This window comes from Maniola jurtina, chromosome 13, assembly GCF_905333055.1.
Source record: "Maniola jurtina chromosome 13, ilManJurt1.1, whole genome shotgun sequence".
Taxonomy (NCBI): domain Eukaryota; kingdom Metazoa; phylum Arthropoda; class Insecta; order Lepidoptera; family Nymphalidae; genus Maniola; species Maniola jurtina.
In genome coordinates, this window is record NC_060041.1 from 12,559,277 (window position 1) to 12,577,039 (window position 17,763).

Below are 17,763 nucleotides of genomic sequence, written 5' to 3' on the forward strand. Positions count from 1 at the left end.
CCATGGATATCCATGCAAAAATATCACGTCGATCCGTTGAAACGGAACGGTCGGAAAAACAAACACAATTTCGCACTTCTATCATTAGTATATAGATAGTACTTAGACTTACGCCTATACAACATGTTCGTTGAAATTCATAGTTTGAAATTGAGCCATTTGTTTATGCTGGAAAAACGTTTTTGCGTAACTTATGAAGGCCACTCTAGTGTGCCGTTAGTTAACTGTGGAATTAGGTCAATAATCACCTGAATTTACCTAACAGTTCTAGTTGAAAACTGCACATATTTATAACAACAAATATCTCGACGTGTCTTGTAAAATTTATTCACAAGCACTGAAAAATTTATAGCACTAAGTGTTTATAGTTCTATGTAGCACTAAAATTATTTCAGAGACATCGTAAACGTCCCGTGCTGTGAAACTAACTAAAACTCGGTAGCCCACTAAACTTTTATCTAGTGATAAGTAAAATAAATAAAGTTTGCGTGACACATTTACTTGCATAACCCTTATAACCTATCAGTATGAAGTGAGGTGTCAATTTTCAGTTTTTAAAAATGCCAGTTTTCGGAAATCTTTGATTTTATTATGATGGATCTTTTTGATAAATCACCTCTTTTTATATTACCAAATTTAATGCATTCGTGCATGATTCGTGGCATCGTAGCTCTTAAACTAATGAACCGATTTTAAGACACACTAAGCGTACTTAGCATACTTAGGTATACTTTTCCAATGCACGCATCACCTCTAATCCTACAAGGAGCTAGGAGTTATTTTATTGAGGATGTGAGCCCACGTGAAACCAGTTCGGAATGACACCGACTCTCTGACTCTATAAATACATTAGTCACCATGTTTGGATAAGCATCCATTGTCCGTGCGTTGCTATATCGATACCAGTAAATGCTGTCAGCATCTTTGGTCTATTTATTTTATTTTTAACCGACTTCAAGAAAGGAGGAGGTTCTCAATTCGTCGGAATATTTTTTTTGTTTTTACTGTATGTTCCCCGATTACTCAAAGACGCCTGGATTGATTTGGATTTTTTTTTTGTTTGAAAGAGTATAGGTACCGTGCAGGTGGCCCCATATGTTGGTGAAGATCTGATGAATATCTTCGGAGATGGAGCATTGAACTCCCCAATGGATAAGAGTAAATTGCTCGCGATCAATGTCATAGCTTAGTAAACAGTAGGTTTTTAACTAGGCATAGCATATTTTAATACAGTGGCGCCACTAAAAATTGTGAAATATTTTTTTTTGTGTATGAGGTTTTTGAAGTCGGTTTTTTTTGTTTTGTTTTTTTTATATAGGAAGCCAACGGTATTCTACAAAATAATTATTATATGAAGACAACCTATTTAAAGTTAAGACTATCGATGCATTTTGCATGTACTCACAGGCTAACTCAACATGCGTACCTAATCAAAACTTGTAATTAACAACACAACTAAGACAATTCTTTGATTATATCTAATGTATGATTTTATAAGCTAAAAAACATAATGTCGAAGATGTTGATCAATATTTTTGCAGGAAAATTCAGGAATAAATGTTCAATTTTGCATGATTTTTGTTCCCCTGCTATATAGTTTATCGAAATTATCTACACTTATAGTTTCTGTAATGTGTTTACTGTTTATCGTATATCCCATTCGTTGGAAAACAAGCATAATGTCATGAACCAGGCAAATCTCGTTAACCAGCCGGTGGATTACATAGACAGACACGGTTGCATTGCTCGCCGTATTATATAATAATGCTTATATATGTGGGTCAGGTGATATACCTTGCTTTACATGGCTAGGAGGACTGAGTAGGCTAGTACTAGTATTCAAGGCTGAAAGAAACGTGCAAATTACGTCGATCTACGTATATTGTTAGGGTTTCGTACCTCAAAAAGAAAAAGGAGCCCTTATAGGATCACTTCGTTGCTGTCTGTCTGTCCGTCTGTGCGTCTGTCGTGTCTGTCAAGGAAACCTCTAGGTTACTTCTCGTTGACCTAGAATCATGATATTTGGCAGGTTATTAGGTTTTTATTTAAGAAAATAGATGAAAACTGGCCCATCCTTTTCGCCCTTACTCCTAAACTATTGAGCGTAAAATTTAAAAAAAATACAGAAAATAATTCTTCACTTTTATATTACAGGAAAATCGGTACCTCTTATAAATTACAGACGTCTATAACTCTATATTTAGCCCTAAAATAATATAGTAAATCTCTCATTATTTCGCGTAAAAGATTTTACATTTATTGTACTTACGTACGGAACCACAGAACTCCTTAGTACGGAACCCTCTCCACGTGAGTTCAATTTACACTTGTCCGTTTTTTTTATCATGGCCCACATATTGTCGTATATACGAAGCAAAATTATTTGAAAGACAAACACACACCCATACTGATAACAGTACTGATACTGATAACATGTTAGCTACGACTTCAGTTGCTTAAGCGATTAAAAATCAGGTGCCTTAACGGTGAAGGAAGCGTGAGGAAATCTGCATGTCAGAGAGCTCTCCATAATGTTCTCAAATGCGTGTGAAGTCTGCCATCCGCACTTTGCCAGCCTACAGTGGACTACTCGTATGGCCAAACCTTTCTCATTCTGAGAGGAGAGCCGTGCTCAGTAGTGAGCCGGCAATGATCCTGATAATGATGAAAACGCACATAACTAGAGAGAAAGGGAATATTTTGACTATATCTAAGTACGAAGGTGTATACCTAGGTAGGCAATCCAGGTTTCGGTGCGTGACTTTCTCCAGTCTAGATCGATACGCGGAGTTCACGGTCGGTCGATGACACAGACTGGCCGAAAATTGCACTTTCTTGTCATTAGCAAGACAAAACAAGAAAAAACCGGCCAAGTGCGAGTCAGGCTCGCGCACCGAGGGTTCCGCACTCGGGTAATTTTTCCGACATTTTGCACAATAAATCAAAATCTATTATGCATAAAAATAAATAAAACATTATTTTAAGAATATAGGTAAAGCCCTTTCATATGATAGCCCACTTGGTAGGATAGTTATCTTTTACTTTGAAAATTGAAACTCATAATTTTCTTTAATGGTGTAACCACAAATTCACGGTTTTCGGATTTATTCCTTATCTTGTGCTATAAGAACTACCTACCTGCCGAATTTTGTGATTCTAGGTCAACGGGAAGTACCCTATAGGTTTTCTTGACAGACACGACGGACGGACTTACGGACAGACATACAGACAGATAACAAAGTGATCCTATAAGGGTTCCGTTTTTCTTTTTGAGGTACGGAACCCTAAAAACAAACAAGTAGATAAAACAAGTACCTAAAGACCCAAATCTAAGACAAGAAATAGTTCAGCATAAATTATCTTTAGTACATTTTATCTAATTTATGCAATTTTTTTAATATCTAAAAGATATTGCATCTATAAAGAAAGGCCTATTGGGTATTAAAAACACTTTCATGTTGACTTTATTTCCTTTCCAGCTATCCAGCTTTTCTGGAAGAGATGCTTATAAGGGCGCCTTTGCATGCTACCTATTGTATGTGTATTATTAAACCAATTTTATATTTCTATTGTTCTGATTTGCAATAAAGAATTTTCATTCATTCATTCAAATCACCCATGCGGCCGTATGACTAAACTATGGGGTACCTCTATTCCATAATACTCTGTACGACTTTCACTCACGTTGTCCATACTTTCCAATACAAAGGCAATGACTAACATAATGATTCACATACATTGCCGTTTTCTCGAATTTCGTAATAAAATATTTTTATATTCATGAAGTAACAACATATTGACGCGGTGAGAATCGACAATTTGAACGTCGCGGTAGATATGCTAAATCCATACTAATATTATAAGTGCGAAAGTGTGTCTGTCTGTCTGTCTGCCTGTCTGTCTGCTACATTTTTACGGCCCAACAGTGTAACCGATTCTGACGGGTACAGGGTTAGCTTATATCCCGGGGACGGACATAGGCTAACTAGAGAAGAACTAACAAGAAACTCAAAGACTTTCAAAGACTATTATAATGACCTATTCTTCCTACATTCAAGAGTCAAGATGCTTTATTTTATCATCATCATCATCAACATGATCGCCAGCCCACTACTGAGCACGGGTATTCGCTCAGAATGAGGTTTTGCTGGCCCAGTGCTGATTGGCAGACTTCACACACCTTTCAGAACGTTATGGAGAACTTTCAGCTCAGGCATGCAGGTTTTCCTCACGACGATGTTTTCCTTCACCATTACAGCAAGCGTTATATTAGCGTTATGCTTTATTTAATGCTCTTTAATAACAAGTGTAAATTAAAAATTTATAACACCCCCTACAAGTGAAGATTACAGTAAGAACTATAAAAGAGCGGATAACTTTCAAACGGCTGTACCGATTTTCTTGGATTATAGCTAAGAACACTCTCGATCAAGTCACCTTTCAAACAAGAAGAACTAAATTAAAATCGGTTCATTAGTTTAGGAGCTACGATGCCACAGATAGATACACAAAATCACAGATACACAGATACACACGTCAAACATAAAACACCCCTCTTTTTGGGTCGGGGGTTAAAAATAAACTGGAATAATCAAAACAAGTCGGAATTAAAAAAAACACGACTGCCATGCCAAAAAACTAAAAAGTGAAATTTTTTCACATTTGAAAATGGCTCCATGCAGCAGCAGTATTGATTTTTTTTTTTTCAAAAATTTTATAGCCTGTGTCATTTGGGATGATGTAAGGATTCTAAATATACCTCATACATCCTAATCTGTTCCAGGCATTTAGAAATTATGGTGGACTATAGAAACTGACATACTTATTACTTATACCTACTTACATACATACACGAACTTTGAAATCATTACACACTTATTTTAGGCATATGTGTAATTAAATGTTGGTAGTCTAACCCTGGTGGTTAGACGTCCACCTTTCGGAAGGTGCGGGATTCGAACCCGGACAAGCAGTAAGCACCTCTAATTAATAGCACTACAATATGTTCTTACGGAACGTAAAAAGTTTACTGAATAAACAAGTGTAAATTAAAAATTTATAACACCCCCGACAAGTGAAGCGTATAGTAACTAGAAAAGAGCTGATAACTTTGAAAAATGATTTTCTTGGATGATAGCTAAGAACACTGTTGATCAAGCCACCTTTCAAACAAAAAAAAACTAAATTAAAATCGGTTCATTCGTTTAGACGCTACGATGCCACAGACAGATACACAGATACACACGTCAAACTTATAACACCCCTCTTTTTGGGTCGGGGGTTAAAAATTGACATTAATTATATCAATCACTATAAATACTCACCAATTATCAACATTTGCATCTAATTTTATTTAACGTAAGTACAAAAACTCCACACAAACATATTAATTAGGTACCGATCTAAATAAAATTTTATTAACACTGAACTTAAAAGCACCCAATTTAAAAATAGAGAGTTTAATCTTAATGGTTTACCGAAAATCTTAGTTAAAAAAAAATTCACGAATCTTAACAGATAAGAAAATTAAAAAAAAAAAACACGAACCTAATAAGAACGTTAATAGATAGCCGAAAATCGGCCTAAATAGAGCAAAGATTAAAAAATCAACGTACAAAAAAGGCACCGAGTAAAAGTAACACACTAACGGAAAAGTTAAACCAAACAACTTATTGTTCAGTTGTTCAGTTTAGCACCGTTAGGTTGCGAGTGTCAACCGATACTGACTTTCTGATTGTACAAAATAGGTACCTACAGTCCATAATGATTCAAACAATTGAAAAGAGTTTAGATTTTCTATCCCTTCTCGACCCTGGCTGATTTGTATGCGATTTCACCTTATTTTCCCCGGATTTCCTTCATTTCCGGGGACAAAATGTCTTATATCCGTATCTAGGAAGTACCAAAGGATAAGATCGGATCTATTATGTCTGTATGTAGCATGAGTCGTCGAGCTGGATGTGGATAGTATATATGTGTTAATTTTTATTAAAATAGCGAGCAAACGAGCAGACGGTTCACCCAATGCGAAGTGATTAGCGCCCATGAATATTTGCGGCACCAGAGGAACCGCCAAATGCCAATGCTTTGCCAGCCTTTCAGGAATCTGTTGAACCGCTCTTGCAATCTAGTGGGAACTCCGCGCCCGAAGGTTCACAGTTTGCAGGTGCATGGAAAAAAGATCTGGCACAATGTACGATAATAATTATATTATCGTATAGCCATCTCCAAAACGGTGACCGATCAATTCATAAAAAACATAAAAAAAAGTTTCATTTCACAAACAACGTTTGGCAAAATTATGAATCATTTCTTCATCGTTATAAAACTTCTGGAACTACAAAAATTCACTTGAAAAAACAAATTACCAGACAAAATATGATTGTCATTTCATAAAATATGTATCATTTGACAAACAATTGATTTCTTAATCGTGTTAGTTAGTAAAACAACATTTATAGAACTTTTTTTTTTGCTAAATGCCCTCCTCCCATAAATAAACTTTATGATATACGAAAAAACAGTCACAGAGAACTCAACACGCAAGAGCAAGTGAAGCGAGCTCAGGACATACGTTCAAGGCTTCTTCAGGGAGAAACAAATTCTCAACCATCAATGAACAATTGGCAAATTCTTTTGACGATTCAAAAGCACTTGTAAAAGTTTATACTTATTTGAATAAAAATATTTTCTATTCTATTGTATTTTTATCGACGTGACAACGTCTTATAATTCGATAGAGCCGGCTGCACGCACGAAAAAACATGACTCATGCGGCGTTACCTCGCTCTGAGGCGTTCCATGTAAGGCTTGCAAAGTGCAAACGAGAGCGCGGAACGAGCGACAAAGAAGCACAATCGGCCTTTGTTTTCACGTTCAACTATCGTCAGTAAACCGACTTTACAGACAACCAATTTTTTTTTTAATTAATTTGCAGCACCTCTAATGCTGCAATGTGGCAAAGCCTATCAAACAAACTAAAAGTCGTATCTATACTTTTTGCTGTAATGGGTACGAAGGTAATACAGTAACCATATAGAATGAATTCCACAGTAGGATATCCTCAATTACCTACTTATTATCTCTTTAATGAGGTAGATACATTTATTATATCTACATATTCACGTAAGCTGATAATATTATAAAAACCTTCACTTGAAAGGGTCCAGTTTAAGAAACTAGCTCTAGTATCGACTATTCTCACAAATTAGTCGATACTAGAGCTAATTTCTTAAACTGGACCTTTTCAAGTAAAGTTTTTTATATAAACCTGTGAGGATGATACTGCTATTGTCGCAATTAAAATGCCATAAGCCTACGTTGTCGTATTAGTTTAAAAATTGCGAAAAACCAAATTAAATTTGAATTTCGCGGGCAGGCGCGTCACATGGCCCTTAAATAGAAATTTCTATTTATGTCCTAACATTGAAATAAATGTATATATACTTACCTACTTAGAGATCGGTTCGTCCCCATTTTTTTAAATATTTTATTTGATAGATTAGTGATAATAAGTACATACCTACCTACCCAGTTTCTCTTTTTACTCGCATCACAAATAAAATGTTAGGGATTTTCTTGCGATGATAAATTAAATCCCAGAACGTAATCGGGACCAACGGCTTTTACAAGGCACGGAGAATTTAAAAGGCCTTTTGACCTATAAAGTCTGTCAAACGACTTTGGTGCATGTTGCTTACCCAGTTCAATCAACTGATGTGCATTGGCACAACTCACAACTAGGCCACGAGTCGTATCTATCGTCCCTGTTCACTGCGAATCCCAAAAAATCAGCCAAGCGCGAGTCGGACTCGCACAAAGGGTTCCGTACCACCGTACACTAATTATTTTTAATTTACATGGCGAGAATTTTGAAATTTTTATTATTTCTTGTCACAGCTGCAATAGAAATACTTCTGTGAAAATTTCAACTCTACATATCTATTACGGTTCATGAGATACCGCTGGATGACGGCAGCCGAGGCTTATAACAGAGTCCCGTTGACACCCTTCGGGTACGGTTATAGAGTACGGAACCCTAAAAATTGAACATCCATCGAATTGAATGACAGATGATGTTGGGAAGTGCGCAAGCACCCAATTGGTCATTGACCTATTGACTTTTGACACTAATACCGTAACACTTATCGAGTTATGATTGCAAGTGTAATATTACTAGACTAGCTATTTCTCGCGACTTAGTCCGCGTGGACTACATAAATTTCAAAGAATGGAATAGAGTAGACTTTTACAAGTGCTTTTGAATCGTCAAAATAATTTACCAAAGCCCAATTTTTAAGAATTTTTGAAAATTCCTATCCTAAAGGGTCAAGAATATTCGAAATTCTTTTTTAGAAGATGTCTACGTCATAATAGCTATACCTATCTGCATGCCGAATTTCAGTCTGATCCGTCTAGTAGTTTGAGCTGTGCGTTGATAGATCAGTCAGTCAGCCAGTTTTTCCTTTTATATATTTAGATGATAGCGACTTCGTCCTCTTGGAAGTACTTAGGTTTTAAGAAGTAACGCCTGCTTCTATCCTACAAGTCCTAGGTCTGTCCATCGCATGGGCTTTTTTGTTGAGAGAGTTATGCTTGGAGTTACTCTACTCAAGTGATCAAATCAGAAATGAGGAGATCTGTAGGAGAACCAGAGTAACCGACATAACGGGATGCGAAAGTATGGGTTGCAAGTGGTACCGGGCAGAACAGATACTCGTAGTTCGAAAGACCGATACACGTTGGGGTCCCAAGGTGCTGGAATGGTGACCTCTTACTGGAACCTAGCAGTTTAGGTTAAAGCCGATTCACACCAATTGCGTATGCAGCACGTACACCTGACACGTGCGTAGTGACGCGCGTGAACCCGTAGACGTAACTGCACGCATTACGTCTACGTGAACGTTCACGCCACGCAAACGGTATGCCATGTTTCAAACAGTTCCATACATTACAACGCAATGGTACGCGCTACGTCTACGCTTACGCAGCCTGTGTGAACGAGCTGTTAGGTTTTACGAAAACGTGTAACGCAAAAGGTAAACCGAGCATGGCAAAGCGAGCATGCCCGCTATGCCCATTGTTAAATAGAATAAAATATAACTATTACTAGTACATTACTTTTTGTTTAAATTGTTATTGTGTATTAACTCTTATTTCCTCGTTTTTTAGATGGTGAATAAAGTATGTAAGAAAGTCACGAGGATCTTGGATGAAAAAGCAATACAGGAGGAAACAAGGATTGTTTTCGAAGATACCTAAGTTTTTATGTTACTAAAGGTGCCCAAGCACTCGAACTGAACTGCAGCTGAACTGTGCGTCGCGGCAGCGCCCCGCACGATATTCTCTCCAGCCGCGACGCGCGGCAGTGACGCGCTACGCGGTACGCGCGTCGCGGCTGGAGAGAATATCGTGCGACGATAACGATATTCTCTCCAGCCGCGACGCGCGTACCGCGTAGCGCGTCACTGCCGCGCGTCGCGGCTGGAGAGAATATCGTGCGGCTACCTACGCAGGTTGATTTTGATTGAAGTGTGTTTTGTAAAAAAAGATAAGTAGAGAAAGATTTCAAAGTAATAATAAGATTATGAATAAACTTTGATTTTAGTCCATAGGCAATACTGAAAGGAATGTTAATTTATTTATTTATTTAATAAAGATTAATAATTGCCTTTCTTGTGTTTACGTAAAGTTATTCCTTACTATTAGTCAATTATTTCCACGAAGAAAATCAAAAATTATGCATTCTCGTTTTACCCAATAAGTACGTGCCTATTTTGTCCCCGCTTTAGGGCATAATATTTCCAGGCAAACCGAGCATTCGAAAGGGTTTCGTATTTGGGTTCCTGTTTTGTATTTTTGAAAAATACGAAAAATTTAAACATTGACTATCAATGTTTTTCCAAGATTAAAACATCTTTTTCTCTGACTTTTAACCTAAAGGTGCCCGCTTTGAGCATACTTTCCCTAATGCTTCAAAAATGCTATAATATTATACTAAAGATTTTGAAGGACTCTTAACCATTTTCAATACTAGAATAAGCATTTATCCCTGGTGGTTAATATAAACTATCCAGAACCATTGTGGTTATATCTCGCAGTACAGGAAACATCTCATTATAATTAAGGCCTAGCTTAAACCAAGCGTTATACTAAACCGAAAGAACCAATGTCATTTTTTACCCGACTGGATCAGAATGAGAGTCATGTTTTTCTAGGGTCTGTATGAAATCTAAATCCATACTTAATATCATACATGCGAAAGTGTGTCTGTCTGTCTGTCTGCTACCTTTTCACGGCCCAACAGTTTACCCAATTCTGACGAAAAGTACAGAGTTAGCTTATATGCCGGGGACTGACATAGGCTACTTTTTATGCCGGAAAATCAAAAAGTTCCCATCCGCTCAACCGATTTGTATGAAATTTGGAACCGAGGTAGCTTGCGTTTCTTTTATTGACATAGGCAACTTTTTATCCCGGAAAATCAAACAGTTTTCACGGGATCTTAAAAAATCTAAATTTACGCGGACGAAGTCGCGGGCATCCTCTAGTATACTATAGCTGTCATAATAGCTATTTGACATGCAAATAGCTATTATGACGTAGACAGACCTTCGCTGAGAAAGGATTTTTGAAAATGTAATCCCTAAAGGGGTTAAATAGGGGTTTGAAAGTTTGGTCGACGCGGATGAAGTCACGAGCTAAGCTAGTTAAGAAACATAAAGCCAACACTAGTGACAGGATCCCAAAAACTAATATTCGGGACAGTTTACTATTTCGAATTCTGATAGCGTTGAAATTAGTTTTCATTTTCCATTTATATTCGCCCTGTGTCCGCGACGGACGAAATCGTATTATTTTGCGTTATAATAATACTAGCTGATGCCCGCGACTTCGTTCGCGTGGATGTAGTTTTTTATAAATCCCGTGGGAATTCTTTGATTTTCCGGGATAAAAAGTAGCCTATATGCTAATCCAGAGTATAATATATCTCCATTCTAAATTTCAGCCTAATCCGTCCAGTAGTTTTAGCGTGAAGGAGTAACAAACATACACACACACACACACACACACACACACACACACACACACACACACACACACACACACACACACACACACACACACACACACACACACACACACACACACACACACACACACACACACACACACTTTCTCCTTTATAATATTAGTGTGAAGTGTGATACTTATCTACCACAGAATTGATATGAAATATTGTATTTGGTGTAAAGCGTTGACTAGAAAGCGACTGAAACAGAAATTCAAGGAAATAACTTTTAAGGGGGGCTCCCACATATTGAAAAAACCCTGATTTTTTCGTTCAGATCAATTTCATTACCCTAGTAATATGGGGTATCATTGTAGAGTTTATTTATTGTTTATTGTAGAGCTCATTGTGTAGAGTATGAGTACGTTTTTTATTCTTTTTACTTACCTAAAAAAAAATTTAAGGCCGTCAAAGTTATCACTTTGAAACAATCTTTGAAAGCATTTTTGTAATAGGGCTTATCTCAAAAACTAAACTAGTTTTGGAATGTGAAATTTCGGCATATTATGTACCTACTGTATTTAGATAGCATTTTACTGAAAACAACGATTCATAAAGTAGTTTGTGAGCTGTGACCAAAACATATTTAAGGAACCATAAAAGAGAGAGGCACGACTCGCACTTGGCCGGATTTTTTCGTTGTTAAACATGCGCGTGACTACAATCTTAAGTAATGGAAAGTGATGATTGCAGCATTATTTATGAATATTGCATTTGGGTGTTTCTCAGTAATGATGGTAAAGATATATTGGGGTATAGAGACAATGAAATCGTTATAAGAGAGAAACCTAACTCCAGAATGTCTCAAACGCCTGGCAAACCGCGTCGCTTACGTGTTTCACTGAGAAGGATTTCTGCGATCTGCTTTTCTTTAGGATTGTCTAGTTGTAAATTTTCATACAAAAAGCAGTAACGTTTTTCTCCGCGTAAATGTAGTCCAATTTCCATAATTTTTGGAAATGTTGTAGATATAATGGAGAAATACATATTGCTATGTTAAAAGTTACTAGCATCTTTCAATTTTTATCTTTTGGACCTTTAATCTTTCTTGAGTATTTTTTAAAAATGTAATTAAACTAATATAAGTACTTACTAAAAAAATAAAACGTACAAAATTCAAAAATTCAACATTCAAAATATTTTTATTCAATTAGACTTTTACTTTTGAATCGACAAAAGCATCTACCACTGGTTCGAAATGCCTTTCCTACCGAGAAGAACCAGCAAGAAACTCGGCGGTTGCTCTGTACGAGCCTAGATTAAGGTGTACTGAATCTAATGAGACCAAAATTGTCTAATTTTGTAAACGTTTGGGGGGTTAAAAATGTTATCACCTGAAACAATATTTCAAGAATAAAATGTAGGTAAGCAAACGAAAAACGCAAACTAATCAAACTAAAAAAAAAACTAAAAAAAAAAAACTTTTGTGCCAAGACAGCTGGTCAATTTGATGTCGTCCAACAAATGGAACTGGTTGTTTTAGTGTGCAGTCAGCCTAACAGTGTAGTGGTTATGCTTATGTGTGCGTATAGGAATGCGTAAGCTAATAACACATTATGCGGTCAAGTATGAGTGTTATAATCCTGTCAGAGTTAGCGCCACTTTTCACCGACATTGTGAAAAGAATGGTTCCGTAGAGTAAAATCGAAGATTATAGGAAAAAGTAAACAAAAAATGTTAAAGTGCTGACATCAGACAATCTAGCTTATGAGTGAAGCTATTAAGCAATATTATATTAACCTAAACTTATAAACGTATATCTAGAAACGGTCTATTAACTTAAGGGTCTTAAGGTGCATTAGACGGTATGTCCGCGAAATTCAAATTTAATTTGGTTTTTCGCAACTTGTGAACTAATACGACAAAGTAGGCTTATGGCACTTTAATTGTGCCAATGCCAATGGCAGTGTCATCCTCACAGGTTTATATAAAAATCTTTACTTGAAAGGGTCCAGTTTAAGAAATTATTTAGAATCTAAATCCACCAACACGTCACGGGCAACTAGATAATTTTTTTTTAAAAAAAAGCTAGTTGCAAGCTGTCGGTTGGTTATGTATTGTTTATCAATCAGATCAGATGTGACAGGCTACAAGTTTTCAGTAAGTAGTCTCATTTCACAGCAGAACCCTGAATTCGTAGGAAAAGTTGACGTCAACTTAAATTACGTAGGTACAAGACGGCATTATGTCATCGAGACTCGAAAAGTTCAAAGAGTTTGAGTAACTGATTTGGTTTTAATTGACTATTAAGAGGGCTCCTTCCGTCACTAGTTTCATACAAACGTAGTTCCAATTTCATTTGAATATTAAGCAACCAAAGTCCATGAAATTTTGCAGACATATTCTAGAAACTAATATCTATGTCTGTGGTTTTCCAGATTTCTGTTAAATTATTCGGTTTCAAAGTTACGCGGTCTTAAAAAATTTCATACAAATCTTGAGCCCCTGTAATTTTAAAACTACATATTTTTAGAAAAATCTAAAACACCACAGACACAGATATTAGTTTCTAGAATATGTCTGCAAAATTTCATGGACTTTGGTTGCTTAGTATTCAAATGAAATTGGAACTACGATTGTATGGAACGAGTGACGGAGAGAGCCCTGTTAAAGCGGTGATAACGTAGTGGTTAACACGTCGACCTCCCATAGTCAGGAGTCCGGGTTCGATCCCGGGCATGCGCCTCTAACTTTTTCGATGTTTGAAGTATATAATTAAATACCTATCACTTGCTTTACCGGTGAAGGAAAACATCGTGAGGAAACTTATAGTACGCGACAGGTTGAGATGGCAATCGGGGTATGAGGTGAGGCATCCCGCACACCCGCAAGTCACCCGTGCTATTCTCCGACACCGGAGCATCCTCCGGAGATGCCCATGGAGGAGGAGGAAGACATCTCCTGAGGATGCTCCGGTGTCGGTCGGGGCGAAACGTGCGTCGAGTGGTGTTGGGATTTGTGTGGTGGTGCGTGTGGCTTGCTTGCTGGCTAGCTTTTCCTTTATGTTTATCAGTGGGAGGGCGGGCGGTGCATGTCGCAAGCTGCATGTTGCACCATACAGATATCTTTCTTTTAGCGGATTATAGCAAACTAGCTAATGCCCGCGACTTCGTTCGCGTGGATGTAGGTTCTTTAAAATTCCCGTGGGAACTCTTTGATTTTCCGGGATAAAAAGTAGCCTATGTGCTACTCCAGGGTATAATCTATCTCCATTCTAAATTTCAGCCCAATCCGTCCAGTAGTTTTTGCGTGAAGGAGTAACAAACATACACACACACACACACACACACACACACACACACACACACATACAAACTTTATAATACTAAGTGTGATTAGCTTTTGGTTCCTTGCCGCTGAGCTATGTCGGTCACTCTGGTTCTACTACGGATCTCCTCATTTCGCTTACAGAAACTCCAAGTATCTATCACCCGCTGAGCCGAGATTAGTCTAGTACCTAAATTTTTCGGGCTAGATCTAATATATTATTAAAACCATATTTATTTTAGCCTATCAAAGTAATCAAATTCTACTAAGAATGTCCCTAACAAAATCGTTGCTTAAGACCCCACTATTGACGTATGCCCGGGAATCCAGGACAGCTAAGCAAAAAAAACATTTCGCGAAACCTTAACATGTAGGTATAAGGTGCCTACTAAGTAACTTCTTTACAACTAACTAACATTGTGGTTTAGTAAAATTTATTAGATTGAAATGTTTTTCATTTTAGGCCCGAATTCATCGACCAACAACATGCAATTTGCAATGTTACGAAAAGCTTTTTAAATAGGTAACCTACTTAATTTCGCATTTTATTTTTAAGGCTACGTTAAACCAATTTAAATCAGGTTAAATCGTTAACTACAGAAAAGAGATGTTGTATAACCCAGTGTCCCATCTGAAAAGTAGGTCCCTTTCTTAGTAATTTTTTTAACCAAGAAAAATTATCTCATCGAGGCCTATAAAGCACCGCGCATGCTTATCTCCTCATTGAAAAAGACCTCAGAACGGGATGAAATCCGTAAGAGTAAGAGAGACGGCTATAGGACCCCCGAATTTCAGGGAAAACGTTTAAAAAACCGATGACACAGCTCCAACTAAATTGCAGTAACACGTTATGTCACTTCACCAATGAAAATTGCAATTTTTTAAAATTAGAACATCTATTACATACTTAGATCTATCGTTTTTCTTTTAAGTTATACTAAAATGATGTCAAGAGCGAATCGGAAAACTTGAATAGGTATTATACTGGCTGAACGACACTCATTTTGTCGTTTCAAAGGCTTTACAGGAATTTTAAAAAAAATTAAATCTAGCACTCACCCGTTCCAAATTTAAAATACACTGGTAATTAACACATAACGCTTAACACAGAAACAGTTCGGGTTCGGTTCAGGTTATAAAATTATAAAATAATACGGTTTTATTTTTAACCGCTGCGGGCGTCGTGGTTAATACAGACTTGGTATTTCGCGGAGACGTTTTGTGTTTTTCGGATGCAAACGGTATGGGAAGAACGGAATAAAAATCAATTGAAAGACGCGTTACCGAGTGGCCATCTTGTCTGGCACGGGCGGGAGCGCGCATGCGTTTAGGGCTTCCGAGTATAGACTAATTCTCGTACTGCTAACATTGCTAAGCATTGCCTACACCAAATATAGGGCATAGACCAGAGATCTATTAAATCCATAGACTAAAACCCACTATTTAAAGCAATAAATACCTAAGATGCTGCCAAAATTTTTCCGCTACCAAAAGCTTAAGAAAAACCATACCTGAAAATTTTCTATTTTAGTTTGGGTTGCAGCCAATGTTAACACGTGTATATGCAGCTTTATAAATCAATCATGATCAACTCATAGCCGACCCACTACTGAGTACAGTCTTCTCTCAGAATGAAGATGGTTCGGCCATAGTCTACCACGCTGGCCAAGTGTGGATTAGCAGACTTCACACACCTTTGAGAACATTACGGAGAACTCTCAGGCATGCAGGTTTCCTCACGATGTTTTCCTTCACCATTAAAGCAAGTGATATTTAATTACTCATCAAAATCGGTTCAGTCAAATTAAAAAAGTCTAGTAGCCTACATTAAACAAATAGCAATATCAGCTCAATTACTTTTGTCTCTGACCTAAATACCTACATTGAATAGTGTAGTGTGGCATTATAATATTATACCATACCTAGATTGTTGTATGGTATTTTGTTTCAAAGCAAATTAAGATATTTGTTTCTTGTGTAAATATTAGACAGAGGATCGCAAGGTTAGAGACGACAGGTTCGCTTTTAATAGAAATAGTAAGTTATTTTTAACCCCCGACCCAAAAAGAGGGGTGTTATAAGTTTGACGTGTGTATATGTGTATCTGTCTGTGGCATCGTAGCTCCTAAACTAATGAACCGATTTTAATTTGGTTGTTTTTTGTTTGAAAGGTGGCTTGATCGAGAGTGTTCTTAGCTATAATCCAAGAAAATCGGTTCAGCCGTTTAAAAGTTATCAGCTCTTTCTAATTACTGTAACCTTCACTTGTCGGGGGTGTTATAAATTTTTCATTTACACTTGTATTCAAATAAATTTTTACAAGTGGAAAGAGCCCGTGTCCGGTAAGAGGTCGGCATTTCAGCACCTTGAGCCTATACATAGCCACTTTAGTTTCACAACCCGCTGAGGTAAATATATCGATTACTCTCTGATTATTCTCTATACTCTATGATAATTTCTGATTAATTGATCACGTAGAGAAACTCCAAACAACTCCATCGCCCGCTGAATGACTTTCTTATAAGATGAGGAAGATGAGTTAGCGGCCATGTCTCGAATCCTATCACGGGCAACTTACAAGTTACCAATGAAAAATCTTTAGTAGGTAACTATAACAATATTTTCGTCAGGTTTGTATCACTAACATCTGTTCATGGTAACGACAGAAGGGACCGAATCCCTAAAACATGATCTCGTATGCCCAATTACAGACTTGGATGAACGTTGTTTATCCAGCGCTTATTAGCTCTTTCAAAAATATGTAGAGCCCGTAACAATAACTATATATATTTTAGTGGTAATTAAATCAGGAAAATAAACAGTTATCCTGTATTCAGTTCGTCATACTGTATTCGTAATCGCTTTTAATGTTACCATGAAATTGAGAGCAGAATTAGGACACTCCGTTGTTGCTTTCAAAACAGATGGTGCTGGTCCCACAAAGATAGTGTAAAGGAGTAAAATAAGCTGTGATTTTTTTTTCTTTAATATGTCTATATTCACAAATGAAAATATTACAATTAAACTTAAAGCTAGCCTTATCTAATTACTATACTAATCATGCCCGCGTGGAGTGGGGCCAAGAATACTGACTGCGATGATTAAGAATACTGTGAAAATTAAGCGATATTAATGCAGGTTTTTTTTTAATTTATAGACTAGCGCTTGACTGCAATCAGACCTGCTGGCAAGTGATGATGCAGCCTAAAATGCTGGACCTTACCTAGAAGATGTCTATTCACTCTCGACTTAAAGGTACCCATATGAAAAGTGGGAGAGAAAACTGATGGCGGCCAAGGGCGTTCTATGTCCTAGCCGTTCGAATTAGAAACGAGGAGGCAAATCGCTTCGTACTTTTCCATAGAATTTCGACTAGGTACATACGGGTAAAAAAGTTGATAAACTAGCTATGAAAATGAAGTCAT

General features: G+C 37.1%; 1 protein-coding gene across 3 annotated transcripts in view; it reads right to left on the reverse strand.

Moving 5' to 3' along the window:
- Positions 1-15,673, reverse strand: part of LOC123871418 (putative fatty acyl-CoA reductase CG5065) — a 29,316-nt gene extending 13,643 nt beyond the window's left edge. Inside the window, exon 1 of one of the 3 annotated variants that reach the window (XM_045915204.1) lies at positions 15,398-15,673. The gene's annotated coding sequence lies outside the window, so the exon portion shown is untranslated. Of the gene's footprint in view, positions 1-258; positions 458-5,324; positions 5,396-15,397 lie in introns of those variants that run through there. The other 2 variants (XM_045915205.1, XM_045915206.1) reach the window with 2 other exon arrangements.
- Positions 15,674-17,763: the final 2,090 nt, after the last annotated feature.